Raw genomic sequence first — 27,029 nt, 5'->3', positions numbered from 1 at the left:
AACTACACAGTATTATCGAAACATTAATTTAAGATATTAAAATACACGAGTTTTATAATGTAGCAACGATTACTGGATAAAATACAGTTTTAAAATATTTACCCCATAAACACTACGCAGAATATGCATGAAAAGAATAATGATGGCGCAAGTTATGCTTATAATTAACGCTAATACAAAGTATTCTTAGTAAGAAAACTGAATATGTGTAACGTACGCTTTTCGTACAGACCTGCATTAAGTTTCTCACTGCAGGCCAGCACAAATAATAGCTGGCCACTTACCACTGATCAATTTTATCTACAGCTACTTTCCTGAAGGAATGATTCATCTAGTCGCATTTCTTAAAGTATCATAAGAGGGAAATGGATGAGTATGGCAGCATCAATGCCATAATAAATAAGTAATATGTTGGGGAGGGTGGTGTAACTAGGGCATAGTGTAACTAGAAACACTAGGAAATATCGGCAAGTGCTTCAACCTAGCGTATTTAAAGTAGGCCCTTTCGAGAAAGATGCACTAGAGAGTAGCATAGGTAAATTTGAGTTCATTTGGGTTATACTTACAAAGAAAGCGGTATTTTGAAGTTTAGAACGCTGTAAAGTATATATTTTTAGTTGCATATCGAAGTGTTTTACCAAAAATCTATCACACCAGTAGTGGTTATCGTAGCACAGGCGAAATTGAAATGTAACCGTGAGTAGTACTAGCTACTTATTTGGTATTTTAGATTTAATATTAACCTGAAAAATCGACCGGAATACCAAATATCTACCTTTGGCACCCAAAGACACAACCACATGATGTACTGAGGAATATTTTTTCATAGGGGATGTCTGTTAAATATACAATTAAATACTTTATCAGTGGATTTAAGACTCCTGGAATTTTCCCTCTGGTCCGTGGTGCATTCACAGAAGACGACTTGATGCCACCAGATGTTAGTAATCGGCCCCTTCAACGTAAGATATCTGTTCTCGTTCTTGAAAGGAGTTACATTTTAAAATTGAATATTAAGCAAATGCATTAATTTTCTCTATGTAGCATTTTTATTTACTTCAAAATTTAATAAACATGATACAAATTGATTTCATTTTTCACGAGTTTTGTTGCTGTTCCCTCCAATCTAACTTGGGTCTCATGGTACAATATGTAGTGTTCCAAGGTACATGAACACTATATACCTTGGAACAACTGCAAACACTTTTAGAAGTTCTAGTTAGATCCATTAATAATAAAGGTACAAGTATAAAACTATAAAATTATGAGAAGCAATCCTGATGGATTGAATTGTTACAATTAGACTGAATCTTCAGAAAATATATTCTTATTTACATAAAAAAGTTGAAAAAGTGTTCCGTGGAACAACACCCTACCCTATCCAATAAAAAATAATTCTTAAGACTGGTCCTGTCGAAAAAGAGTAAAAATCGTTTACTCCAAGTTACATGAGAAAATAAAGTGAAGACATAATGCAATCAGCTAAAACGTCCCTGTGGTGGCATGAGATTTCTTACTTCAGAGTTTTTAATAAAAGCTTTAATGCGACATTTATACGTACATCACACCTCGGCGACCTATACATAACTCATTAAAATCTTATTCCATTCTGTGCCAGATTGAATAAGAGATGGACGACGCAAAAATAATGAGAGACAAGGATAGAATCTTGACACTCTTTTCACTTTAATTGCCAAATGTGCATTTATCGAAATGAGGTAGACTGCCTCCATTATTTCCACGCATCAAACATCGGACCTTGGTTCCATAAGCCATCTTAAAACACAAAAAAAAAAGAATATTGTATTGCTAAAGAGAAAAGCTATTCAATGAACAAATGCAGTTTCCAAATGAAAAACTTGAAAACAAAAGAAGAAATCGTACTCGGTACCATTTCTTCCACGCTAGATTGAAAGATAATACTTCTTTAATTTTTTCACCGAAGAAGAAACCTCATAACAAGAAGCATTCCCAGTTGGCATTTACTGAACGAATCCATTACAAGTAATCATGCAACGGAGTGCTGTGCAATTCCTCATGGCGGTTGGTTTACTGAGGAATTAATTAGAAAGACGCAGACCGAATCAATCTCCATTTTGAGCCACTGCAATGCATGCCGGAGCATGACGTTTAATTAAGCAGAAGAAAATCTTTGCGTCCTTCTTAAGATGCTGGAATACGGAACGGTGGCGATGCAATTCACGTTGGCTTGCAGTAATTGCGCACCACATAGATTTGATCAAACAATACGGATGACATACGCGTACCATTATAATTGCTTGAGGAAAAGATGAAAAAAAATTCCTGGGGTGGCATTGCGTGAAATGTCTGCACCCAGTGTGTGAGCACAGAAAATGAAATATATTATCAAGAAGAAATGCACCTGACAGTTAAAGATAAATAGAGTGAATATAAAATTTATATAAATTATATTTTGATGCTTTACTAAGTACAAAAATTGTTATCACTATCTCCCAGCATAATTTTTTATGATGGCCTCTTACATCAATGTTTCAAGAATCATCCATCACATATTATACTATCAGCGTACAAGCAATACTAAAGGTAGGATTGAGTATTTATCATTTCAAGATTATGCTATACATCTTGGGTCGTTACAAGGTTTAAATCCTAGATGGCAAATATATTTGCAACCATTGATCACCGATCCCCTGGGCATAAATTTCCCATCAATATTTTTAATCGGTCATACACTACCAAATCCCTTAGCTGATCATCAAATTACCCTACGTAGTAAATTAACATTAACCAATGCATAATAATCCCTAATCATTGTAATTATGAAATAAGAAAAAAACATTATCTATCATAAATATTTTTTTCACTCCTGGCATTAAAAAGTATAATTTATTTTCATGCTTCAGAGAAGGGTATATCTGATGAAAAACAATAGTATAGCATATGACTTTCAGTAAATATCATGCATGTAAAGATTTACTATCGTAATTCTTTCCATTTACGATTCGTTGCGACAAAGTACATTGATAAAATAAGGAATGGAATGGAGCAAGCTTTGTGCAATTTTCCGCGAAATGATAAACTCTCTAATTTATCGATCGCTTCATCATATATTCTCGTTTTACGATACCCACGACTTTTACTGGAAGATCACGGAGTAACGAGACGGATATTCACGAGTCAGCACAGTATTTAGAGAGTGATGACGGAACACTGCCACGGAATTTCAAAAAAGCGCCGCAGAGAAGCGCTCGAATCGTATTCCCCCTTTTTTTCCGCCGTGAAATATCAAATCCAGGAATCCAAAAACGGGATTGGAAAAGATGGCGTCCTTTGTGGAAGGATTCCACTTGCTGTGATGAATTATGTCTGTCGCCCGAAGACTCGCGGGCGAGCGTGGTGAAAAACCCCGGCGCGAGGAGAACTCCATAAAGAGAATTTCTCCATCAACCCCACATGTATGTGCTCCCGAGGATTTGCAGTAAAACGAGGGATGAGATGAAAAAATAAAGTGACGACGACTTCCAATCTTTCAACTAATTGGGTGATGTTTCAGATCCCGGAGGAACGGCAACGTGGAGCTGGTTGGGCTTCAACCGATTCTGATCGCCAGGGACCCTTTTCCCAGAGAGCTCTTTGGGATATTGAGGACTCAAAATAGGATTTCACTTATCGAAGCGCTGTGGGGCGCGACTCAAAACGTCTGAATCAAATACTCATGCAGTCTCGGAGAACAAGTGACATACGTCAGTGGTACCCTTTTCGGAATAAAAAAAAAGAAAACAATACTAGTCCATTCTCGATGACATCGATATCTCGATGGGATTTTGTTTTCTCTGTTCGGGTGAGAGGAAAAGTTCCCGCACAGCGGGAGAGGCATATTGGCAAATATGTCCACCGGTTATACAAAATCCCTTTCACTTGCACTTAAGTGGATTGAGTTCTTTCCAGGAAAACTGCAGGCTCTAAATAGATTCTCCCATAGTTTTGAAGGGAATTAATATTTCATTCTCGAATATAGGTGAGCATAATAGAGAATTAAATTGGATGTACCTCTGTAAAATAAGAACGATTCGCATTAAAATTAACCTTTGAATGTTGAGTGCAGAGAGATATTTTCAAAACCTCATTGCACAGACTTCAAATAGCGAAAATATGGCTGAAAGAACTCTGAGCTATGGTAACGAATCAAAATGTTTGTCACCGGTCAATATTTGAAGATTCATTTGACACAGCTCTACACTTAGCTCACCTACTAATGACTTCACCTTTGAACACTTACGTGGTTATCATCTTTCATACACTTCATTACTGTGTCCATGTAATATATTATATCTGAGGCCAAAATTTTAGTAAACAATGTAATTTAGCAAATAATTGCCCAAAATATCAAATAATCTGTCATTTGTAGGAAGTCCTTAAGTCTACCCAGACAAAATTTCGTAAGCTGAAAAGTTCTAACTGTTTTATTGCTGACAAACCAATTACAGAAATTTCGCCTTCCAAGAAGTCGTCACACGTGAAAGTTCCATTCATTATACCCCCCAGGTAATCACCACCTCCCAAAGCTGGTAGAATGAGAAATACCATATTCGTCTTATGCATCATTCCAATAGTAAAAATAATTTTTTTTGAGAACGCAATTATGGAATTATAAAATTTTTCTCTATTTTCCATAAATGATCAGTTCAATTTGGATATTTCAGAATCTTTAGTTTTACATGCAGCGAGATTTATATACTATTCTGGGATATGATTGCCCTTTGGTAGGTTTGAAATTTCGGGTTAGGCCATCGGACACCTCCTAAGTCCTAGAAGTGGGACGTGGCCCTAGGAAAGGAACTGTTTACCTAACCTGAATATTTGCTATTGCTCACTTGCCTCTCAGTATGGCGTGAGATTTATCCCCACCAATACCAGCCAATAATAAATTTTTAATTTAGTAAGCGAGGGAAATCTTCGTGATAAATTCCACAGTTAAAACAATAATATTGGAATAATAACAATGAATAATAATATGAAAAGCTTGTCTGTCAGTTTGCTCAAAATTATCGACGGAAAAATAAAAAGGAAATATATTTTACTTGAAATATTGGTCCATTTCTTTTAATCTGCACAGGTCTGATTGAAAAATAATTGAGAAGAGTCCTTCGCCCCTCGACTAAATGAGAAAAAATCATTATTATCAAGTATTCTTATTCATTCATACTTCAATTAAAATATATTTCGGACAAATCCTAAAAATGAAAACAATCTCAAAACAAGACGATGGGGAAGTTAAGATCATTTTTGGAGCGAATAAATTTCTTACGGCTAAGATTATTCATCAGCCGAGCAAGATAACAGAAAAGAACACCTTAAAGTGGCATTAATTTAAAGCCTTTGTTAAAATAAAATTATCTTAAATGGATTTATCCTGGAATTAAGAGTAAATCCTAATTCTTTTCTTCCAAACCATTCTATAACCGCAGGAACCAACAAACATTCAGTGCTTCGTCTCGCCAGCAGCTTAGCACAGCGCCCTCCCACGGCTACAACCGCTCGCTTAAGACTGAGCCCTAAATTCTAGATAAAAAAATGATAATTTTCCCCGGGATTCCCAGCACTACAGTGCATTCGCGAAGACTTTAGACTTTGCTGGTCTGCGGCGTCATGCAAATGAACCATAATGCATCTAGATCTTGGCTATAATATGGATGGATAATGACTAGCACAGAGCGTCTCCGCAAATGTTTCACTAAGCATCTTGAGGCGCTGGGAAAAAAATGCTGGTGGAAAGAATACCCTTCCGTGCCGGCCCCTGGGAATTAAAGTCATGCGCCTAGAATAAATTGCCACCTATGTTTTGCTCAGACAATCGCCATTAGCACTCTCTTGTTCCTCTCCTCAGTATTTGCATTCTTACTCTCTTCTTGCAAATGAATTTATGCATAAGGGAGTGGGTGGTGTTTTTAAGACAAGGCTGACGTCTTTTTTTTTCAAGTAATATATGAAAATAATGGAAATGCGAGCGAGAAAGAATTTATCAGTGGAATAGACCAGGAGAAGAGAGCATTTCACCAAAATAATATCTACTTACAGGGGGAAGTAAGAAGTAAGGAAATAGTGCATCAGAACTGATGCTTCTTTATGTTTCTCCACGGAAGTTTGGAATGGGCAATGACGATAGTGGATAAACCAAGGATAGAGTCCTCCGAAATGTGGAGCCACAGGGGAATGATGAAGACCAAATGGATCGACTGCGTGAGTTATGAGGAAGTTCTAAGAAGAGTAGAAGAGACTAAAAATCTCATGAAAATCACTGTAAAAAGACAAACCTTATAGAAAATATCTTGAGTCATGATGGCCCTATAAAAACAATCGTCGAGAGGCAAGTGAATGGCAAGAATGGAAAAGGGAGACATCGAACAAAATATATGGAACAGGTAAAGAAGGATGTTAAAGAGACGAAATAAGTGGGTTAGAAAAGATGAGCTGGTAAAGGATTGAGTGGAGAGCTGTGTCGAACCAATCTTAGGTTGGTTGACCAGTTATGATGGCGAAGAAGAATTCAAATGCAAAATGGAAGAAAAATTCTGGTTTATAGTGTTAATTTGGAGGAGACCACCAACATCTTAGGCCATCTGCATTATTGTGGAGGGCTGGAAAGTAAGGATGGAAAGAATCCTGTTGCGAGTATTAGCGTGTTCTTAACGAAAGACGCCAATGGGACCACCGCTTAACGGACGGAGACCTGCTTACCTAAATTAAGACAAAAATAGAAATCCATTATTATTTGCACTCCAATTTGTTCAATTACAGTTTGTTTACAATTTTAAATACTACTCCCGCAATAAAAAAAAAATTGCACACTAAAGTTTCCCTTCAAGATTCCCTTACACAATGCCTCTCCACAAAAATCGAAAACTTTAATCTGATTTCTTCTTTCCCCTCCCTTCTGCTTCGTTCAATCCACGTCATAATGGCAACAACCGATTGGAGCAGCGAGCTGGAAGTAATGACGGGGGAGGGTTGGAAATCGAGATATGGGTCCAAGGGTAAACCGACGAAGGGTTGGATGCCAGAGATATGATGGGAAAGGAGGCATTGAGCGACGCAGCGTTGAAGCAAATGTGCGGGAGAGCGAAAGAGGAACGTTGGAGAACGAACAATGACGAGTTCAGGAGAAATTATTCTTTGTTCTCCCCATCTAGAGTAAAAGCAGTGGTTGCAAAAAGTTTTGCTTCCGGGTTCAAATTAGAGTGGTTACGAAGAATTTATTGTGAAAAGCCGAATAACATGCAGAACATTGAACTGGTAACAAAATATTCCAATTTCTTCTTTTTTGTTAATTTACAACTAAATTTGTTTCCATTTTTACTATACTTACAATCACAAAAAACAAGCATTTCTGTAACCCTTTGTGTACAACTCTATGTACCATCGTAGGAGAAATTAATAAGACGTGCATGTTATTTAAAGAGAAATTTAATTAGAATCTGGACATCCTCATTGATTTGTAAGGAAATTTGTTCTAGGAAAACAGTACTGTGAAGAGAAGAGAGGTACAGAATATGGAGTGATTGCTAGAATTCTTCTTCTTGCTTCTCATTCCCAAAGTCTACGAATATCAGTAAAGGAAACTTTTCACGGGAAAGCCCTTTTCCCAGCTGAATGCTGTAATGGAAATTCATTCATTGAATCAATACATCACAATCACTTGATCCCGAAGGCTGGTTTAGATAGGTGAGGGAAGACCTCAACATAGACCTAAGTCACGAAAGCATATGATATTTCACATTCAGAGTAGGATGGTCAGATAATTTTACTTGGCCTCCTGCGTCAAAAAATATGTCGTATCAAATTTTCTGGAAAATTATTAACAAAACTGATTATTCCCTGGCCTCTAAATGAAATTCTATTCCAAGATTGGAAATTAATAGTTTTCAATATTAAATAAAATACGTTGAACAATTGATGAACAATACGCTTGGTACTTACCAAGACCTCAATTTATTAAGTTAAAATTTTTAAGGTATCAAAATCTTGTATAATGCATACAATCATAAATATTCACTAATTTTCTCTGCAACTTTTGAGATGAACACTTTAATTATAATGGAATATCACGCTATAAAATCAAGATTAAATAAGACTGGTATATAAAAAGTCGATAGATGCGTGCCCATACAGGTCTAAATAAAAATATTTAAGGCGAACGAAGTGCTGTAAGCCATAAATATTTTCATGCGGCCGCTATGTAATTAATATATTTATCACCACTATAGGCATCTAGATCTTCAGATAGAGTCACCTATGATATTTTTAAGTGAAAACATTTTTAAACAATTTTACTGCATAAAAATTAAACTAAAATGAAATGTCTGCCAAAATATGACGACAAAATTGAATTAAAAAAAAGGAATCTAGTAAGAGGTGAAATCGAACAGTCTTTCTCTCTCGAAATATTATGAAGTCGGTGATAATTTTTTGCCTATTATTAACAAAGTGGAGCAATCATTCTTCGGCACCCCGAAATGCTGAATGAATAAACCAGTTTTCCCATACAACGAGTGTTGGTCGAAATCACTTTCACATCGACATTGGGCACTTTGAGGGATGAATGCGACACTTCGACCCTTCAGAGTTCCGTAACATTAAAAAAAGGAATGGTCGCAAAAAATAAAACTTCGTGAAAATGGAACGAAACTAAATTTTGTGGAGCGTGGGAAAATTTTACGACGACAGGCTGGGAGAGACGAGAAATGTTTTTATGTTTTACGATTTTCGTACATAACACTGTTACCGAACGTTCCATAGAGAACTCGGGCGCGCACATGACAATCGCTATTTGTAAAAATTAAAAAAGAAATCACTTCCTCAGATATTACGAGGACGCGAAAAATTTTATCCGCAGTTAGCGGGAAGATCTTCCGATTAAATCCAATAGCTTTTGCCCAATATTGATCCGAGAAGATTAGAAAAGTTGCCAAGATTTTTTGTCGAGTGGAAGAAGGTGGTGTACCACTCTCCGGAGACGGAAAGAGATTTTCCGCACTAAAATACATTTGCTGAAATAAATATTACCGTTAACCTATTAAATACTGACTTCGTGCGTTCATTGATAAGTTTAATTTAGAAAGAATACAATGATTTGGTAGTAATCGAACTATTAGTCAGGCAGCGCAAGCTTTCATCAGGGAGTTGAGCGCGCGTAACGATCCGTATTTCACTTTGTGGAAATAAGGTGCTAGTTCTCGTAGCAACAATCATTTCTAATGGTTTGTCTACGACCATATTAGAATATACAGGGTTATCATAAAATAGTGGTGCCGCTTTGAATATGGTTAAATCTAAACAGAAATACTCACAGTTGATGTTTTTCCCTTGCTTATCGAATTTTTCGTCTCAAATATTTTTTTAATATGATTAATATATAATATTTCAAAAGATGAGCCCTTACTAGCTCGACAAGAGAGAAACCTGGCGTCGAAATTAACCTATATCTAAGAAAAGGTGACAAGGGGACCACGGATTAACGTCCCATCCGACGGACGGAGTGCTGCACGTGAAGTGCCCTCCTCAAGGCTCTCAAGCAGTGGTCAGGTAGCCTTTGAAAAATCTCTGCCGACCTACTACCTTCCAATGAATTATAGGACATATAACCGATATTTAAGGACAATCCTGCATTTTAACACACTCAATGCGGATGCCTTGAATACAAGGCATCGGTCCCGTTAGGTTTCTCGGCCCGCCATCTGCCTCCGCGTCTTCTACTAGACCCTGCAATTGCGCCCAGCGTTTCAGTGTGTCTTCTCCTGTGACTGTATACAAGTCATTTGCTTGCAGCAGATTTTTTGCCTTCTTTTTATTATAATATATTTATTATAATTTTATTATAATATTTAATATTTTATTTATTAATTGTGCAAATTTTAATAATTTTGAACTATGTATGATTGTATACGATGAAGGAAGACAAAATATTTGGCAAAATATTTTTTCCGCGTGGCGCTGCGTTATGATACATTTTCTCAGCATTGAGTGTGTTAAGTAATTTTACAAATTCTAGGTTTTTAAGAATTAATTCCTAAAACGAACTGAAATAATAGTTATTAAGTGGAGGAAGGTAGTAAACCACTCCGAAGAGACACAAAAGGGAGAAGTATTTCCCACAAACTAGGGTTGTTGTGTGTATGCGTTATCATTTATAGTCGTCCTTGGAGTTCAATTTTCAATCCAAGAACCAAGAGAACGTGTATTTATTATTCCATACGTGTGATAGCTCAAACTCGCTTTAGTCAGTGAGCAAACATCAATCCAGCCACCTCTTCTCCGCAGTATAGAGGTAATATACTTGAGTAAACTTCATATCAAATATCGTTGTTACAGGTGTTTTAGAATTGAATGATAGTAGTAAAGAACGGTGAGAACAGACGAAGAGTAGAGTAAAAAAGTACTTAAAATCAATTACTAATGTACCTCATCTTCTGTTTTCAAGCAATAAAGACAAAGAAATTCTCTCCCTAAATTCAAGCTATTATTTTTCTGTTTACTTCCCATCAAAAAATAAATCATCACATCTGTATAATCAATTGTTGATAAATCTTAACTCTATCAATCTCATATTTATTGTGTTCTGCTTACCTAAAATTATTATATTCGTCAGAACTAGTCTCCAAACCAAAATATGTGGGTACAGTTCAACTCAAATTTGATGACCTTTTTAATTGTGCAGCAATATCTTTGGCACAGTGAATATGCTTGGCGGACTCTATAGTTAGACATTAGCGAGGCTGAAAATTTTACTTTTCACCCACGACTTAGTGCTATTTTCATAAATTTGTCTTTGGGCGTTCCAAATTCACTACCCATACAAACGCAATCCGTTGAAGGGTCATGCGTGTTATTAACAAAGCTATAACACAAAATAAACCACACTGTCTAACTGCACACGCAATATCTACATCTACATCTACAGAATACCCCTTAAGCCGCCTAAAAGGCGTGTGGCAGGGGGTGTTGGGACACCAGCCGTTTACAGCTAAAAACATTTAGTGCTCTAACGAAGTTGGGACAAGCGTTTATTAAACTCCTTTAGAGTTCGGGGAAAAACGAATTCCCATATCTATCCGTTCGGCAAAACATCTCTCTTAATTTATAGCTTCTATCGGACCTGGAAATATAGTGTGGCTCTAATATTATGTTCTCTGTGCCGCTCTTAAAGATATCCATTCTGAATTTTTCAAGCAATATAAGCCTAGCGCGCAGCCTACGCGTCTCCAGCGGCTCCCAGCGTAGTTCGCTTAACATCTGCGTAACGCTGTCTGTAAACCGTAGCAGTTTTTGACGAAATGCGCAGCCTTCCTTTGTATTTTATTCAGTTCGCGGATTAAGTCCTTCTGCACCGCATCCCATACGCTCGCATATTCAAGGTGCAGACGGACGAGTGCGAAATAGCACCTTTCTTTTACTCTCTCATCCGAACATCTTCCCACAATACGCTTGACAAATCTTAATTTCTGCAAGGCTATGCCGCAAATATACTTTATATGTGTTCCCCACGTGAGGTTCGAGGTTATCGTAACTCACAGATACTTCACTTCGTCTGTTGCCTTTATGTTAATACCATCCACTGCATAAACATGGTTATAGTTGGACGAATTCCGCAAGAAATGTACCGTCATGTATTTGCTCAAATTAAGTTCGAGTCCCGAATCTTGGCTCCAAAAACATTTCCCTGGACCGGGAATCGAACCACGGACCTTCGGCATTCCGGGTCACTGCGCAGACCATGACGCTATCCTACGGTCCATAAATCTGCGCGAAAAGCAAAAATATCTGCACCAACAAGGAAAAGCCGATATTAAATACATATAATTTCGGACAGTAATAAAAATATGTAAATATCCACTAATAATCAAGGGCTTATCTATGGTAACAATTAAACAATTGGTGTTTTCTTATTTCTCGCATCGAATAACGTACACATGACGATGAAAAAGTATTTGGAATCACGTTCCAGTCTCCTTCCAACGGTCACCGCACGTTTTCTGCAATGGGTAGTACGCTCGCGATTTCCCGCGAATGTTTCGGGGCACACGATTCAATTGTTTTCTCCCTCCTCCCAACGCAATCCATATCCCTCAGATGGGAGAGGGCAAAACGTTTCCCATCGTTGTAATCTGTGGATGAAGCGATAGGAGGAAGATAAAATGAGCCTTCCTCTCCAACCATTCTTTTTTTTCCTCTCGTCTGCATGCTTCCTTCTCTTCAACTCGAAACGAGGGTAGGAGTTAGAAAAATAGGCGCAAACGCTACAGAGTTCACGTTTGGAAAACTTCTCTTTTTACATCCATTGTTTCCATCCGTCGCTCGTGTTTTTACTTCGTTTTTCAAACTTGCCATGATCCAACCATTTTGTCTTCTCCAAACCGACCTTCTGTTTCTTCGCTCTGCCTTTATTATTTTTTTTTCTTCTTACCGTAGCCTCGCTCTGGAGTCTTTTTATCTCAAGTTACCCCCTCTCGGAGTACGAACGTAGCACGTGATGTAGCGGAATAGAAGGTGGGGCAACTTCTGCCTCTGCATCTTACAATTACGGTCTAAAACTTTGAAGGCTCGCGCGAAAATAAAAACAATTGACGGTCCGAGACCCGGGCGCTTATAAATTACTCGCGGAGGATGGGGAGAAAGAACTTTAAGTGTGGGACAGAAGGGGTGAGAGATAGAAGTAAGACAGCATCTTCACCCACCCCCTGCCAGTCACCCCTCCACCCACCCTCTCATACTCCAGTCTCCGCTCGCCACTTGCTCTCGCAAAACTTTTCAAAGTTTTGGCCAAAAACTTCTCCCACTCTATATTCAGAATTTACGGGACCGTCTGCACTTTCAACCAGCTCTTTTAAAGACAAGGGTCCCTTCTCGGAGTCTGCCTCCTCCTGTCGATTTCCCTGAGAATTGTGATGATACGAGCCATTTGCATAGATCAACGGAAGATGAATTCGTAATACGTCAACGGCTTGCAAGAGAAAATGTTTTCTTGCCACCATTGGATCGAATGATTTCTGCGGAATATGATTTGAGGCAATTTCCGTTTATTGACCTTTCTTACAGCACTCAACACAGGTATTGGTGCGAAATTCCCTAGAAAATGAGAAATAGCACATGCTGGAGTGGTTGAATTAAAACATATTTTAAATTAGCTTAATAACTTAATGGTTCGAACTAACAACGCCATATAAGGAGGGTTTGAGCCTGATTTCCATTCAAAAAGTAGTTTTTTTCCACGTTTATTTGGCATCTACGTGTCATCCTGTATTCTTGTCTTTTGCCCTTTATCAGCGTGAACGATTACGGCACAAAACATCGCTTCTTATTTTGAGCGAGTAAAAATTTTTAGATTTAATATTTTTTGCCAACACTACAAAAGATGCCACTTATTTAGGAGGCAATTATCATGTGAGTAGCTATGATATTTTTCAAGTGCGAATTCTCCACAAAAATTGCGACTTGAGATAGGCTCACCCCATTTGCAGAATACAAATATTCCTCAGGAAATCGATAATTTCTTACATTTTAATTATTTTAATAATTTTTTGGCATCATTGTTGGTGCATTATGCACATTGATTAACATCATTACCTTCCTTCTACCTCATCTTAACTGATCCGCATTCATAAATAATACCACCAAAGGTATGGCCTTGGAAAAGGCTTTTTTTAAACAAATTCACGGCCATTGTATATGAACTAATTGAAAAATATATTTTATGTGAATTAATTAACAAAAATTGAAAGGCGATTGGTTAAAATATCAATATTTCTTTCAGCCAGAGCATAACCTTATTTTTTAATGCAGTAAGTACGGAAAATAACATTACTCTGAAAGAAAAATTACTTCGAAAACTAGGAATTGGAGGTAAAAAGAAATAAAGCTATTCTGTAGCCTAAGAGTAAGTAAGAGAGGATTGGGACAATGGAACTGATTTGAGATGATTTCTATCTCGGCCCGGCGCGGAGCTCATATTATTTTTCGGCTAAAGTTTGCAGAGCATCAGGGGTCAGTGAATCGCTACAGAAAGGCATGGAAAAAAAAGAAAGACATGAAGAAATGGAACTATTAGCACCATGCGATGTGCTTCCAGGCGTGAACCTCGAGAAGAGATTCCAAAACAGAAGAATGGGGAAACAAGGAGGTCTTGGAGGGAACAAGAAACAAGGAAGGACGTAAAAGTGGCGCCGAGCTGACGGCCAGCAGCCCTCTTCAAATCGTCAAGGAAAACATTTCGGGACGGCGTGAGAAGCATTCGAGCGTAAGTTTTCCCAATTCTGCTAATTTAACTGCAGCCACATGGAAATTCTCTCTTAGCAGTAAGTAGTGGTGGAGCCCTTCGAATTGGGTTCCACTTTTAACTCGGTAGTTATTTTACAGTAACAGGTAACCGTAATTTCCGAGTTTAAACAAACGGTTTTTTGCAAGACATTTAAGTTACGATTTGCTTAAAATTTGACCAGTTTTCGAAAAAAAATTCCGATATTATTTTTCATTCAATGAAAATTACAGTTAATAATATCATATCCTCTAAAACGAATTATAGTGAATGCTTCTCTCATTCTGGGAATATAGTAGTATCTCCTGAGGCAATGAAGGTTTTTGGCCGATTTTATTTATCTTGAATGACGGTTTTTGTTGATAAACACTCCGCATATCCTTAAAATAAAAGTTCTAAATAATCAATGAATATTAGTTTTCCACGTCCAACGGCCAATATGGCTATCAAAATACAATCAGGAGTTTTAGAATGTCGATGCGGAAAATTCGATATTCAGATGATTGAATTTATACATCTCGTTTTCATCAATTTGAATAGATTGAATCTATTCATCCATTAATCCAACGGCTGCAGATGAAGAAATGGTTGTCTTCCTGAATAAAATTAATGAATTACAATAACTAAATGCGTCTATAACCCCGAACTTTTCTTACAATGTCCTGTATGCAAGTGGACTCTTGTATCAAACCTTCAAGGTACTGGGTTAACAACTGGAATCGAGGCAAACTTTGATGCTGTAAATAAAACGCATGTATCGCAGTTTTATATTTTAAAAAGGGTGTCTAAATGTGCATATTTTGAACAAGTAAATGTTTCAAGAACGTTTCGTATTTTGAAATGGTAAAAAGTGTTTTAAAACATGATGCACTCTCACGATCCTGGTTCCACCGAAGGGCAGAAGGCCAGATAACGGTTTTTGACAGGCACTGAGAAGAGTTTGTACACCAGAATAATGGAACATACAGGGAAAATGAGAGAGGAAATAATGTCAACATTTACTCATCGTATGTTTGTGATCATTTGGCGGGATACGGATATTTTCGCAAACACGTTTACAAACAATAATAACTGAAATCGATCTCTAGGCATTTATTTACGAAAAAGTTTCCCACACAACACAAACGATTCAAAATACCTTGAAATGAAAATAATAACACAAGAATCAATCATAAATTATTATTTTATATGAAGTCAATGTAACAAAACCTCGCAAAATGTCGAAAGTTCACACTCGTCAGGCTCTGAATACGCAGCAAACATTTTGGATTTGGCGATGGCAGCTTAAATCCGTGACCTATGTAATATTCAATGTCAAGTAATAATTTGGAACCAGGATCATGAAAGTACAAACATCATGTTTTTTTATTCATCGTACTGTTAAAATTTACATGACAACATTTAATGGGATGTATTAATTTTTACACTCTGTATTTTACGGTTAATATTAACATGTGGAACCCTCGAAATAGTTCAGTTTTCAAGTAGATACATTCAGATGCGTCATAAGTTCCTACGAGGAAAAGGTGTCAGAAAAATTTGGCTGGGAGACACCAGAGTCCCGTAGGGTACGTGCTTTGCTTGGATTGCTGCATCACTTGAGAACGAATATCTTTCAGAACTAGGCAAAGAACAAGTAGGTAATAACCATTACTTTATTTTCAGACACCAGCGCAGCGGAACGGATGCGTACTCTAGGTGATCGCATCGCGAAAATTCTTCAGGCAAAGGTGTGTGCAAACTTCATTAAGCTTTGAACTTAAAATTCTCAGCTCTTCAGTCGAGCATTCTTGACTGCACTGACAAGAATTTATAATATAATAGATTACCGAACCCAAGGGCGATATTTTAAGTTCAAAACATCTCCAAAAGAATTACTGCGAACTTTGAAATAAAAAATGACCCAGATTTTGATTAATATATTTTTCTTAATGAACTAATTCTAAATAATTTATCAAAGTAAGTATTAAACAATTCTGATACGGCTAAGAATACTTTTGATCACAAAAAGTTATCCCCATTTCAAATATTAATTAACGTCATACGTACAGCTTAAAGTAATAAGTATCCGAAATCTTGCCTTAAATAATTGTAATTCTTGAAGTATTCAATCGGTTAAGGTAGGCTTGTATGAAGCATTCTACAAAATACACTGGCCTATCACCCCTTGGAATTCCTCATCAAATTCAGGCCTATTCCTTTTCAATCCATTTAGTCTCTTCCCTTCCTTACCCTCCCTATTTTACCTTGTATTCTTCCCTGTAATACTAAAATGAGCATTTAATAAAATTACGAATTAATCAACCCAGTACGTGAAGCGAGCATCGGACGTTGACAGAGGCAGAGAAATCAAGAGTGGAAGCATTAGTGGTGCTGACGTCGAATGATGAAGATAAAATGGATTGACATTTTAAGTAACAAGAAAGTGCTCGGAAGAGTGGGAGAAAAGAGAAGCCTCCTAAAAACCTTAAGCAGAAGACGGGACTATTTAGTTGACCACATTTTGAAGCATGATGGCCTGATGAAGACAATCGTTGAAGGACAGGTGGAAGGGATGAAGGCAAGGGACGGCCCCGAATGAGTTACAAAGACAGGTTATAAAGGATGTAATAGAGAAGAAATACGTCGCTATGAAATGGCTAGCGGATAGGAGAGAGAAAGGAAGAGCTGCGTCAAACCATTCTTAAGATTGTTGACTAATGATGTTGAATGCATGAAGAGTTAAATAATACAATTGAGTTGGTGTCAAAGAGCAATTTAAGGGAGTGGACAAAATCCGAAGAAAAAGGATTTTACAAATAAGAGGGAGTAAAGTTTGTGTACTCAACTAAAAATGTATTAACGATAATTGTCGGCTTACTTTTAGTACTTACATTTGAATACTTGTAGTAATCCAGTATCAGCAAAAAAATGTCTGAAGTAAGTACGAATTTTACCTTTATTCTGACATTTATTAAAAACAAGCGACCGAAAAGTAACAGGTTTTGCTTAGCCAATTTCGTCAACTAATTTAATGAGGACGGCTTTTTGAATTTAAGCGGAAAAAAATATCAAATGGAGGAATTCTACAATTAAAATTAGTAAATTGGAGTCACAAGATAAAATTATGCATCCAATAGATAAAACAAATCACCCAATTAAAAAAGAACACAAAATGGTTCGGCATTAAAAGAAAATAAAACTCATGAAGTAACTCACGATACCCAAGTTATAAATCCAGGGTCATCCCCGTTAAAGTTTCAAATTTCAGCGAACCTCACAAAGTTTTGTTATTTGAAATTCCAGTATGAAATCGTATGTCAAGCACTCTTGCCCTCACTAACTATAAGTAAAAAGATAACCAAAGCCAAAGCCGGTATGTTAAGATTAAATCACCACTCAAAGAAGAATTACGCATGCAGAAATCACGAACGACCCATATTTAAAACGACGGCGTTTTTTACAATCTAATTTATGCAGTTAATCCTGAAGTTATCATTAATAGAAACTAACTTCTTAATGGCTCGTATTGAAATCATATTTGTGAAGGCTACTGCTTTTAACACAGTTAATTCAAACAGTGTGGATTATACACGTGATGAATTGCAGAGACTATTCTGAAATTAAACCGAAGGAAGAGGAAAAAAAAGGTAACTGAAAAGTAATACATCTTGATTTGCACTTTTCGTAAAATAATCTCATCAGGACGGCCTTTGCTTAAAAGGAGAGAGAATAACAATCAATTGGAGGAATTGCACAACAAAAATTATTTTTAAGTATATTTTTATTGAATTGGAGTTACATGATAAAATAAAAAAATCTAAAATAGTAAAAAAACTCCCACTTCAAAATAGAACAGTTTTATTCTTTTAAATTCCAAAATGGAAGGGGTTCACATAGCAAACCCCGAATCGTCAATAATAGAAAAATTTAATGGCTAATTCTCAATCGTTACTTCTTAATGGCCGGGTTGACATCATATTTACAGAGATTTCTTCATGAAATATATAATTTATATAAACAGATATTCCTGTTTATCAAGTTAACTCGAAGCAACGGGGATTGTACAATAAATGAATTACAGAAGCGATACTCAAATCAAATTATAAAGACAAAAACGGAATGGATGTTTGCTATATAATTAACGTTTAGCGTTCATAAAAGAGAGAAAAAAACAGCAAAAATTTAATACTAACCCTATCTACAAAAAACTGCAACCCTTGAATCGATAGCGCAAGTAGCGGTGGGCAAAAATAATTGACCTCCATAATCTCACCTATGCGATGACTAACAATTTCAAATTATCCGATCGCGTGCTCCCTCTTGAATTTGAGACAAAAACGAAATACCTACGAAGAAATAAAAAGGAGTCTTGAAACGCGTTCTCAGAACAGGGGACAAAAAGATCTCCGGGAAAGAATTTCGGCAATGTTGAAAAATAGCACGAAAAAAACTTCACGCAGACGGTCGCAATTTGGAACGAGAAACTTTATCTCAGGATTCTTTAGCGGACATAAATCCTATTTCCTAAAGGCAATGGTATCTATCTGTCTTAAGTGAAAAGATTTCGAACCGATATCTTGCTTAAAACTTTCGGGGAAGGAGCACTTTATTTCAAGTACTTATGCACATGTATTTCGTCTTTCGAGTGATTTGGAGATAAATGTCATTGCTTGAAACCGAGAATGAAGAGGTTACCCAAGTGCACTGACGGAGAGGTGGTTTGGGGACCCCAAAATGTAAATTCCTTCCTTAAAATACTGAAAGAAAGAAAGCATTTACGTGCATGTCTTTTAATGATTCAAACTAAACTTTTCAATTTGAAATTAAAATTGACGGTGTATTCATTTCTTTAGATGCCGAAGAAATTATATTATTTTTTACTTCTACTTTAAGTCCTCCAAAACCCAAAAATCTCTAATAAATCTTCTTGAGACATGCAGCTATGCACCCCGGAAGTTAGCGTCTTGAATTCAAAGGACACTGGCTCACAAGATACCAGGATACTAGGGTGGACGGAATAGTCAACACAAATGTATTATGCAAGCTCAGGCCATAGGTCTTCGTAGGGCTTGAGGCTGGTAGGCTTTTACGCCCACAAGCCTAGCCATTCCGCCCGTGCTAGTAGCTACTTTGCCTATTTTTCAATATTATTCTTTAAAATGATTAAAATATTAATCTATGGTAGCAATATACCTTGCTCTATAGCACATTTAGTACATAGCCTTCCAGCACAATTTTGGTGCCTTATTGCCGAGCAGGGGAAGATGCTGTACCTAAATAAAAATAGCAAACAAAATAGAATTACGACATAAATTCATGTAAACTGAAATTTAAGAAGAAAATCTTACATCACTTTCCGCAGACAGCTTCTAATTCCGAGGTGGAATTTACTTCGCACGAATTATAAAGTTAATAAGCTAACGTTCGCGAACATGTGTGTAAAGCGAATGCTATAATTGAATATTTTATTATATTTATTATGACTTATTCCCTCGACTCATAACAACTTTGTAGCACATAATATCTTAATGAAATGCACAAAAATTAATAATTCCAAATAGATTTTTCACTGAACGACCTAGGTTTCCACGCGGTATTGCCTGGTGATCTTTTTGTATAAAATATCAATGATCCATTTGAAATTATCGAAGCTTTATCCTTATCATCGTTACAGTTCTCACTGAGCAAACCAACACATATTAATAATAAATCTAAAAGGCGATTTGTAAGGGTTTTTTTGAAAGTGACAATATTTAAGCGAACTTGATATTGACGTCCCTTCCTGGCGAATAAAAAAGAATTTCGTACGACAATCATTGAACTATATCCTACGGAAGAGACATCTAGGGGCTATCCCCGAGAAAAGAAAAATGAAAATCAAATTTTCAATGGCGAAATATTAGTACCGAAGTTATTAACCTATGTAAGAGAGAAAATTGATCCTCTCGTTATGTTCAACACGAATTTAAAACCGTCTCAAATTCAATTACACAAATGTCACAGTTTGATAGATGGAGCCGATTCCCGATTAGCCCAAGCCAATTATTTTATTTGGATTTATATCTGCACAAGTTAGCCAGAATTAATGACTCTTTGCTCTAAAGTTGAATTCTTACCATAATAAAAACATTGATTCTTTTCCCACAACAACAGTAATTCACGAAAGAAGCGTCCATGCGAGGGGACTAACTCAATTTTTATTTCATTTTGATTTACCCATAATTCTCCCTGCTGAATCATTTCCTTAACCTAACGTTATGAATATAGTATTTCCCTTAAGTGGCTTGCAAGTTAGACGCTATTATGTAGACATAAATCACAGGAAATTTCATCCCACAATTAAGATATCCGGAAAATATGAACGTTCGTGTCGCAAGACGATTAGATTTCGTTGCAAAACTTTGATCACTTCCAGTGTAATATTTTGAAAAATTAATCAATTCATTTTGAATAAACGTAAAAAAACACTCTCAGCCGATCATAATCTAAAAGGTTGTCAAGTAGTACCCACGCTACCACTCACTTATGCACTCAAAAGTCACAAACGAGGAAAGTATCATACATTTTGATACCAACACTCAAACTATTTTTACCTGACTTTACACCAAATGTCATGTTTTATTTACTTGTTATAATCACATATATTAAGATAGACTCGCAAAAATGGAAAAATAGCAAGACACACATCGCGAACAAGCTGATGAAAACATTTTGCCTGATTTTTTCAATCTAAAGTTTTATTCTAGTTGTAAACATTCTAATAAACAGGAACGGAGAAGAAAACTTTAAGTAGCACTTGCGTAGTTAAAAAAATGTAACGAAATCTGTAAAGTATTGGATTTGGAAGAGCTGTTGCTACACTAAGTCCCGCCAGTTAATATCTTCATTCCACATGCTTAATTCAGCGAATTAAGATGGCTTGAGCAAAAATTTCAGCAAGGAAAACGACGGAATTTTTCGATCGAGTTTAACGAATTGAAAAACAAAACTTAAATATCTTCCAGTCCAGCAATTTTTTGAAAATCTACCGGAATTATCTCAACCTATTTCATACACGAACACACACAAAAGAGTTGCTTGCTTCCAAAAAATTATTTCTTCATCGCCCTCGCGGAGAGAGAATGGAGTGATTGTTCTGGTTGGCACTCCTTGTCCCAGGGTTCGTGTTCTCACTAAAAGGAGAGAGAACGAAGCGGATATAGAGAAAGAAAGAGGAGTATGATGGAAAAAAACATGCGAGAATCGTCCTCACCTAACCACACTCCCAAACCCATAACATCCCTTTACACCCGCATATAAAAGAGGACCACAAAACGCCCTTATCCCAGGGAGCATAAGGACCGCGCCTATGGAGCAAATAGGCGAATGCGAATCCCTTATCGAGTAAGGGTACGCACCCCGAAATATACAGCGAGCACACACAGAGAGAGAAGCAGGGAACCCTTTTACACGCTGGCGAGGTCCCCCCCAAATCCCGCCCCCCGAAAACCCTCATCTCGTTTTCTTCCTCGCCAGCAGACAGACTTTTCCGACAAGTTTCCTCCCAAAACCATTTAAAAGCTTCTCCACTTCACTCACATACATATATGACACCACACACGCATCGCTTTGCCCGCATCTCTACCCACCCACCGCGCGCTATCGCTCCACGACGACGCCGCTGCTGCCTGCCATAGGAGCTAACAACTCCTCTTTCTCCCAGATATAAGCGACGCAGATATACATACTCAGGCCCTGAATAATTCAAATTTTAAGCGAACGACGGTTTTCATGCTTTTCCCAGGGTCTCCTCCCATTCACTTTCAAGGACGTGTTCACGATATCTAACCCTGCCAGAACGATCGGGATGCCTTACTCAATTATTTAAAAATGAGATGCTAAAATATTTAGTGAAATGTGAATATTTAGTGAAAAGTCCTGCAGAAAAAATCGTATCGGCATTTTTTTAGGACATGAGATATATTTTTTTTCTATGGAAACCAATAGGAATTAATTTTAAGTCGATTTACAGCACAGCACTCATCAAATTTTGTCATTACACTGACATAGATATTCATAAACAACTATGATAACGAATTCAGGGGTTTGGGTCAGCTACTTTGGTCTTTATTAAGTTTTTGTCCTTGGTACCAACTTTTTATGCTAAGAATTTACGCCAAAATCGCAAAACAAAATCGCATGAAGGGATAAAGTTAATATCTATTTAATTGCTGTGGCAACAGTATATCGAGATACTTTATTTAGTTGACTACTAAATACTTGTTGGAAATATGATGCTAACAATTTATTTCAAATATGCTAAATTACTTATACATTAGAATGGCATAAGCATAACGAATATCATTACTGGATAATAGTATTCAAAGAGATGTATACACAGCAGTCGAATCGCCGCACCAATTATGAAAATCTTAATACAAAACTAATGCTTGTTTTACAATAAATTTGTAAAGGGCTGTATCTGATTTTGAACGGTATTTGCTATTGTAGCCTGTGATAACTGTTTATCTCTGACCAATTGGTTTTCACCGAATATTATAGAATATAGATTAACACCATAACCCACGTTTCACCTCGTTATTTGGTACTTCCATTAATGAATTATTTGTTAACGTCATAACACCCGATTAATTAGCACTCTAAGAAACTGCTGGAGTGTTTTCAATTCAATAAGAAGCAACACCATTATCAAATCTTTTCGCCGCTTTGCTTTACTATCAACGGTTTTATCATTGTTACATAGAAAACCGATTCATCAGTCGATTGGTCGTCAACTCCCGAGTCGATGTAAAATGGAGAACAAAGAAGAGTATATTCCGATTGTCCCAGAGGAGACAAAGGGGAGAAAAATGGATTCCATAAATGGACTGATGAACAAATGAATGAACTGCTGGAGCGTGATATAAACCTCTGCGTGAGATTCTCCGCAAACGCACGGCATTCATTGGAAATAACAATGAAAGATATCGGAGTGCTCCTAGATAAAAATTTATAGCTCGATCACCCCATCGGTGAACTGATCAAAAAGATGCTTTAAGGAGCCACACCAACAGTTTGTGAGGATAAGGTTTTCAACGGTAAAAAAAACATTCATATTTTTCTTATAAAATGCTCAAACATTTGGATTTTCAAGGATAAAATTCCAATAAATTTAAGCTAATGTTCACGGAACGTAACGATCCCTTATTTTGTTTTTATTGTATTTTTTCGTCTGTAAAAATATTAACCTTCGATCATTTATTGATCATACAAGGCAAACTAGACGTCGTTTTCTTTTTGCTTATGCATTTCAAATCCAGTTAAACATAAAATTAATATTTTTGTCACATGTAAGCGTCACATAACGATGAGTTATTTCTATTACGAGTTCTTAATCATGACTAAGGGAGTGTAACATTATTTTATTAAAACCGTTACCTTTTACATATATCAGGCAATTTTGTGCGAACATGGAAGCGTTGGAATGTTAGTGCGATTAAACAAATACCTCTAGCGCGGAAGGCGCATCTATTTTGGACGTTATCCCGCAGAGCAATATAAAGTGATATTCTTTAAAATTTCCTATAGTTGAAATCAAACTCCTTTCCAACTGGGCGAAATCTGAAAATCTACTTAAATGATTCAAATATCCACTTTATCTAAAATGTATAAAGCATCACCTTTTCACCCAAGTAACTTATAGTTTCTGGAAACGTTCCTCTTCTTCTTGAGGACCTAATTAGACCGACATCCTATAGCTGTAAAGTTAAATATGTTACCAATGAATATTAATAGGCTAATGAACATACCGTTTGTGGAAAACCTTGAGAAAGTATTTAAGTACTAGTTGCTTTGAATAAAAATGAAAAAGATAATAGTAGAACGCATTATCTAGTAACTAATATTCACACATTTCATGTTCTATTACCCGCTAGTAATGAGTATATGTTAGAAGGAAAAATACTCTCATGACTAGAAAAGTGATGTAAAAAATGTAAACGTACTCACAATGAAAAAATATTGTATAAAAATGGATGATAGTGAATTGAAAAGTAATTTAAACCTCTCCTTAGTTCCACGAATCCAGAAAATTTTTCAGTGACTTCTCGATGGGAAGGGTGTTCGCGTGGGTGGTTGGAGGCAAGGGAGGAGCGAGGGTTGGTTTTTAAGGCCGTGGAGAGCAGGAATAGGGGTGAAGTTGAAAGAGGTGTGGGTCTGATGTGGAGGACGGGAAAGGCCCCTTTTTCGGCGATTGCTTGGCCAAAGCGACGGATGGCGGTGAGTACACCCGGTGCGCGCGCGACAGAGCAAATACAAAAGGACTCGGGCAGTCAGAGATAGGAAAAGGAGGGTAGTAGTGGGAAGGCCCCATTTCACACGGGCTCCATCGGACCTAAAAGAGCCTAAAAGTGTACGATCTCCCACGCACGACCCTGTTTTATTGGACGCGTAGAGCTGTACGGAACGATGATTGCGTTTAACTCTAAATTGAAGGTGACACATCAATCTCCTGACATATATGTTCGACTCTTTCCCCGAGGCGTTGATTTTTTTAAAACGCGATTAAACGCATCACATCCTCACGATCGATATGTTTTTTCTTTATTTAGTGATTAATTACTTGCAAAAAAATTAAAATTTTCACCTGAAAATTCTCAAAGTGTTTACAATGCACAATTCAAAGAATTTGCCGGCTTTTAAACTATGAAAACCCTACATCTGAGAATCGCTAAGATAAACGTTTCAAATTTGACATCCACGCAAAAGTTAAAATTTTAAGAGGTGATTTTTTCAAAAGAGTGATTCGTCGCGAAATAAGGCTAATCGAACGGAAGTGATTGTTTAATATAAATAGAAACATTGGAAGGGCTCGTTACGTTCAATTCACTCAAGTTTCGTTATGTATGCATATGAATAACATTCCCATGAAAGATATTAGGGCTTTGAATATATAAATAAACCATATATATGTTTAAGAAGAGGGTTCGGAGAAAATTTAATGGATGGAAAGAATGAAAAATTAAGCGGTGTGCAACAATTTTTGGAAATAAGAAGAAGCTTCTATTAACTCCATAGCAGAAAATAAAAGCAGTCGCGTTTATATCTAGCCAAGAGCCTACCAAGTGACACAAGGTAGGTTTATTTCAAACTCTTAATCCTAAACTTTCTCGGTCCTAGTTGCTGAGGGAGTACTCTGTCCTTAAAATGTACTGAAGCTATGCTAATATAACAGGGCGATGTCCTCAATACTTCATTCCTGAATTTATTCTCTCGTTGGCAGATGACCGTGGGCCGAAAAATGAATCGCATACATCATTTTTCTGAAATTGACAGTTATCACAGCCCACAGGTGAATGAATCAGAAAATGCTCTGAAAACAGAGCAATATATGTAGGTATACTTCTTTCTATAGTTTTTGCCTGTGATATATATTCAACTTCACTTTTATGTATTTCCTCCATTTTTCAGTTGGTTTTTGAAACTAATAGTTGTCATCTTATGAAGATGAGGCGTCGTATTTGAGTAGAGCTACGGTGCAAATAGGCAATGGACAAGACTTGGACGTGAGAAAATATGAACCACGTTAATATATATCCACTGGTGGATATATTAACGTGGCTCGCAACATAGTTGGAAAGTTGAAGGAAGTAGGTACTCATATTGCGCCTTTTACTGAATCCAGCGATGACATTCGCAATATATATGCTGCACCCAAAATAAACAAATTTCTACTAATGGCATAACGTCCGTAGGTGAAAATCGCATTTAATTGATTTGCATCCAATACTTTTGCTTCAACATTCGTGCGGCCTAAGATACTATCGTCCGTCGAACCGTCAGATAACTATTTTGGTATTGAACGTTGATTTTGAACAGAAAATGCATAAATTACAGTCATATGTCATGAATATTTAGGAAAACGATTATAATTTAATTTTAACTGAACTTCAAAGTCATATTAGTCTCTAAGACTAGAATAATTTTAAAATTGAAGGTTGATAATAGAGACCCCACCTCATTTTCTCATTCCTAGTCTCATCATCTTGATGACACTCCCATTACGAACTGTGAAAGGTAGAAAGAATAGGACACATCATTTCCTGGAATGAACGTGTCTCATAGATAAAAGAACCTGCGAAAGCATGCCAGCAGTAATGAATTAATGAAATTTCTTTTTTAATGGCCGGTCTGCGCATTTCAACCTCATGTTTACATTTTCACTCCATTCCTCTTCTTTTTCTCGACTTCCCATGTAAATCTAATGGCGGAAAAGTTCTTCGAGCGAGGCGTTGTATTTGAGTTGAAAAATGGTGCACAATAGACGATAGGCGAGGCTTGAACGAGAGTAAATGGGAGTCGGCGTGAATAAAAAGCTTCGCAAAAGAGATGGAAAGTGGAGAAAGTTTGAGCAAGGGGAGAAAGGGGGGGGGGTCGGTGAGCCTTTGCGTGAATGAACATCAGGGCCGGCGAGGTTTTGAGTTTCTGAGGGGCGAGAGATGGACATGGTGAAAAAGGCTGGAAAAGCTGGGGATTAAATAAAAAAAAGCGAATGGAATTGGACCGGCAGCGCAAAGGAAAGAAAGCTCGGAGCGAAAGCCCAAATTTTCCGTGGAATTCGAGAGGCCTGCAATCACACTCGATGTAATCATAACATTTTTTCGTCGGTGAGGAAGGTATGCATAATTTCTTGGAAAATCACCGACCTAGTGATTAATTGCTAGTGTTCACGGAATATGTTCCTCAGAATATATTAGTGAAGAGACACCCAAATGGGTAA

The sequence above is a fragment of the Ischnura elegans genome, chromosome 11 (assembly GCF_921293095.1).
Source record: "Ischnura elegans chromosome 11, ioIscEleg1.1, whole genome shotgun sequence".
Taxonomy (NCBI): Eukaryota; Metazoa; Arthropoda; class Insecta; order Odonata; family Coenagrionidae; genus Ischnura; species Ischnura elegans.
Note: the sequence above shows the minus strand (reverse complement) of the source record.